The sequence below is a fragment of the Lynx rufus genome, unplaced genomic scaffold (genome assembly GCF_022079265.1).
Source record: "Lynx rufus isolate CCGP_SWC_20201006 ecotype Redwood Valley unplaced genomic scaffold, mLynRuf1.p SCAF_22, whole genome shotgun sequence".
NCBI classification, from domain to species: domain Eukaryota; kingdom Metazoa; phylum Chordata; class Mammalia; order Carnivora; family Felidae; genus Lynx; species Lynx rufus.
Window position 1 is genome coordinate 14,210,523 of NW_025814837.1, and position 5,330 is coordinate 14,215,852.

The following is a 5,330-nucleotide window of genomic DNA, read 5'->3' on the forward strand; positions in this document are numbered from 1 at the left end:
TCTCGGTTACAGTAGTGATCTTTGTGGTATTTTAACTTGTCTAATCTCCATTCCCATCTCCCCAGCTCCATGGTAACCTTGAGTATCAACAGCTTCACAACCACAATCATTGTAAAAACTGGCAGCCTATCATCCATCCATTAGAGGGGCAAAACAGATTTGAAGTAATCCCATCAAGTTCTATTCCCAGAGAATGGTCACTGTTAAATCTGTCTTACAGTTGTTCCCTAGAAAAGTTTATTCTCAGAGCTTATCTTTATTTGACTTGATTCAGGGCTCATGAATAGCCCTATCCTCAAGGCATTTGTCAAAAACAATCAGTGGCAATTGTTTAACATCACAGCTTCCTGAGGCAATAATACCATTTGGGACTAACAAGAGACTGACTGACTAACTCGAAAGGAAAGCTGAGAAATGTGATGTCTGTAGAGGATTTTGACAAGCTCCAGTATATTCCATGGGATCTAGGAGGTCATACATAGGTTCAAGGCTCTGCATATGCCCAGGAAGGACCTAAGAAGGTTGTATTCTCTACTGGATGACTTTGAGTTTCCTCACAAGCGGGTAGTGAAGGCTAAGGCAGGTTTTAAACTGCCTGCTGGAGCACTGAAGCTTTCCCACCAAAAACAAACAAACAAACAAAAACAAAAAACAAAATACAAAAAAAAACCAAACTGAAAACAAACAAACAAAACCAAAAAACCTTTTAGCAAAGACTGGGAGACTTACTCATTCAAGACATTTAAGTAAATCTCTATCTAATCATTAGCTTAGCGCTAAGATAACTGGGAAAAAGAATTCTGTGGCCAAATATCATAAAGAATGCACACTTTATTGATTTATACAGGGAAAGTCACTAAACAAATAAACAGCAACAACCAACCTTGGGGGGATAGGTAATCTGATTTCCAGAGTTGTAGCTTCATATTATTTAAACTGTATAGTTTAAAAAAAAAAAAGAAAAAAACTATGAAACATGCAAAGAAACAGGAAAACTATTCCATATATGGGAGGGGGGTAGTAATAAATAGAAACTATCCCTAAGGAAGAACAGATATTGGTGTTACTAGACAAAGACTTCAAAATATCAAATAGAAATTCTGGAGTCAAAAACTAAAATAAAATGAAAAATTTCCTAGAGAGGCTAAACATAAAATTTGAATTAACAGAAGAAAGAATCAATGAACTTGAAGATAGGTCAATTGAGATTATCAGGTTTGAGGAAAGAAAGTAAAACAATGAAGAAAACAGTACTCAAAGACATGTGGAATATCATTAAGGAATCAACATAAATTCAATCAAATTGAAGACTGCTGTGGTCTGAACATTTGTATTCTTCCAAAATTCATATGTTGAAATCCTAATGCCTGATGTGATAGTATTAGGAAGTGATGACTTGGGAAATGCTATGTCATGAAGGTAGAGCCCTCATGAATGGAATTAGTGTTCTTATAAAAGAGGTCCTTTTCTTTCCATCATGTGATAACACAGCAAAAAGGTGCTGGCAATGAGCTAGGAACAGGGCTCACCTAAGGCTGGTGCCTTGATCTTGCACTTCCCAGTCTCGAGCACTGTGAGAAATAAATTTCCATTGTTTATAAGCTATCCAGTCTCTGGTATTTTATGTCTAAACAGACTATGACAAAGACCCAGAAAGAAAATAGAGAAAGGAAGAAGCCGAAAGAATATTTGAAGAAATAATGGCCAAAAGCTTCCCAAATTTGATAAAAACTATTAATATAAACATAAAGAAGTTCAACAAACTCCAAGTAAAAGAACCTCAAAGAAATCCACATCTGGAAATAGTATTGACTAACTGTCAAAGACAAAGACAAAAAGAGATCTTGAGGGGTGCCTGGGTGGCTCAGTCGGTTGGGCGTCCAAATTCAGCTCAGCTTATGATCTTGCCATTTATGAGTTTGAGCCCCACATCAGGCTCTGTGCTGACAGTTCAGATCCTGGAGCCTGCTTTGGATTCTGTGTCTCCCTGTCTCTCTGTCCCTCCCCTGTTCTCTCTCTGTGTCTCTCACTCTCTCAAAAATAAATAAACATTAAAAGAGAGAGAGACTTTGAAAGCAGTGAAAGAAAAGTGACTCATCACAGACAAGAGATTCACAATAGGGTTAACAAATGACTTATTAAAACCATGGATGTCTGAAGGCAATGGGATGTCATATTCAAAGTGCTGAAAAGGAAAAAAAATGGACAGCCATTTTTACATATCAAGGAAAACCATCCTTCAAAAATGTAGATGATATGAAGACAATACCAAATAAAAACTGACAGAATTTGTTAAGCAAATCTATGCTATAGACATGCTAGAGTCCTTTGAACTGAAATGAAAGAGCATTAGACAGTAATTCAAATCCACTTGAAGAAATAAACAACACCAAAAAAGGCAATTACATAGGTAAATATGAAGGAAAGTATAAAGTGTTTTTCTGTTTGTAACTCCTTTCTCCTTCTATTTGATTCAAAAGACAGGATCATAAAGTGATAATTATAAAACTGTTGATGGAGTTAAATCTTAAAAGTTGTCATTTTCATGACAATAATAATACAAAGAAGGAACAGGGAATCATGATATTGAAGAAATGTTTTGTGAAATTAAGTTGGTGTTAATTCGAAATACATTATTTTAAGATGTCAATGTTAAATGCAACCTTCAGGGCTATAAGTAAGAAAGTAATTCAAAAGGTATAGTGAAAGTAAAAATGGTACTCTACAAAATATCTTTTAACACAAAAAAAAGAAACCAATAGAGGAATAAAGTAATAAAATGACATAAGAGGTAGAAAACAAACAACAAAATGATAGATATAAATCCCACTTTATCAAATATTATAATAAACTTAAGTGGACACCCTGATCAAAGGCAGAAACTGAAAATGGATTTTTAAAAAATATCTAATTGTATACTATCTACAAGAAACACATGAAATTCAAAGACATAAAGAGGTTGAAAGTAAAGAATGAAAAAGATATACCATGTATGCCAAAACAAAAAGGAGACTGGAATTGCTATATTAATATAAGACAAAATAGGCTTTACAATAAAAATTATTACTAGAAACAAAAAAGCACATTTTATAATGACAAATACGTCAATCAATTCAGTACACATAACAATTAAAACACACATACACCAAAGAAAAATGTTTCAAAATATATTATGCAAAAACTAACACAATTGAAGGATGAAATGGACAAATCGAGATTAAGAGTTGGAGACTTCAATATTCCACTTCAATAATGTATACAATAAAATGGGCAGATGATTAACACAGACACGAGACTTAAACAGTACTTTAATCCAGTTAGACTTAATAGATATCTATAGAATATTCTATGCAACAATAGCAGACTACACATTTTTTTTCAAAAGCACATGGAACATTCTTCAGGATAGACCCTATGTTAGGCTATAAAACAAGCTTCAATGAACTTAAAAAGAGAAAGTCAGCTAAAAGATGTTCTCTGATGGCAATAACATGAAATTAGAAATCAGTAACAGAAGAAAATGAGGAAAAGTCACAAATATGTGGAAATAGTATGTGAATAAATAACCAATGGGTCAAAATGAAAATCACAATAAAACCTACAGAATACTTCGAGATAAATGAAAATGAATACTAAATGTTAGGAGATACATACCAAAATTCGTGTGGTGCAGCTAAAACAGTACTTACAGGGGAAATTTATACCTATGAAGGCCTATATTTAAAAAACAAGTAAATATCTCAAAAAAATAACCTAAACTTCCACCTAAGAAACTAGAAGGAAAAAAATAAACAACCCAAACCAAGCAGAGGAAGGAAAAATAAAGAATACTGTATAAATAAGTGAAATAAAGAATAAAAAAAAACAATAGAGAAAACCAACAGAACAAAATTTCGTTCTTTCAAAAATTCACCCAAGTTAACATTTAGCTATACTGACCACTAAAAAAAGAGAGAAGACACAAATTATTAAAATAAAAATAAAAGAGATAATATCAAGGGGCGCCTGGTTGGCTCAGTCAGTTGAGCATTCCACTCTTGATTTCTGCTCAGGTCACAATCTCACAGTTTGTGGGTTCAAGTTCCCATCGGGCTCTGTGCTGACAGCCTGGAGCCTGCTTGGGATTTTCTCACTCTCTCTCTGCCTCTCTGTCTCTCTCTCTCTCAAAATAAATAAATTCAAATTTTTTTAAAAAAAGATAAAATATCAATATGCATCTTACATAAATAAAAAGCATTATAAAGAGTACTATAAAGATTTGTATGCCAGCAAATTAGATAACCTAAACTAATGGGAAAAAAATTCTAGAAAGAAACAAATAATCAAAACTGCTTCAGTAAGAAATAAAAACTTTGAACAGACTTTCTCTAAAGAAAATCGCAGGCTCAGATGACTTCACTGGTGAATTTTAAAACACATTGAAAAGAATAACAGTCCACCTGAATTTCTTCCCAAAAAAATGGAAATTTCAGGAAGGAATGTTTCCCAGTTCATGCTATGAGGCTAGTTTTATACTAATACCAAAACCAGGCAAAACATCACAAAAAAAGAAAACTGCAGACCAATATGTCTTCTGAACATAAATGCAAAAATTCTCATCAAAATACTATAAAATTAAATCCAGCCATATATAAATAAATTATACACCATGAGCAAGTGGGGTGGACACCAAGATTCTACCATTATTTAAGCATCGGATAATTAATGCAATACACAATATCAGTAGGATAAAAGAAAGATAAAAACCACACGATCATCTCAATAGATGAGAAAACACATTTGACAGAATCAAGCACACTTTCATGATTAAAACTCTCAAACCAGTGTTTATGTTGGCAACACATAGAAAAATTGGAACGATACAGAGAAGATTAGCATACCCCCTGCACAAGGATAACATGCAAATTCATGAAGCATTCCATATTTAAAAACAAATAAAGCAAAAACAAAAACAAAACCTCTCAAACCAGAAGTGAAAGCAAACTTCCTCAATGTGATAAATGGTTTCTGCGAAAAATTCACATCTAACACCATAGTCAATGGTGATTGAATGCTTTCCCCCTAAAATTAGGAACAAAACAAAAGTTTTCACTTTTACCATTTCTATTCAGCATTGTAATGGAAGTCTAACCAAGGTAATTGGGTAAGAAAAATAAATAAAAGGCATTTAGTTTAGAAAGGAAGTGATAAAAAAATATTTCTATTTGCAGAAGGCATACTCTTATATGTAGAAAATTCTAAGGAATTCATATTCCTTTATTCCAAAAATAAAACTATTAGAACTAATAAATGAGTTCAGCAATGTTGCAAGATATGAGATTAATATACAA

At 33.0% G+C, this 5,330-nt stretch overlaps 1 non-coding gene across 1 annotated transcript; it reads left to right on the forward strand.

The window, feature by feature from the left end:
- The first annotated feature begins 4,823 nt into the window (after positions 1 to 4,823).
- Positions 4,824 to 4,928, forward strand: LOC124517658 (U6 spliceosomal RNA). Its single transcript, XR_006963523.1, has one exon. It is a non-coding gene; the product is annotated as a U6 spliceosomal RNA (small nuclear RNA).
- Positions 4,929 to 5,330: the final 402 nt, after the last annotated feature.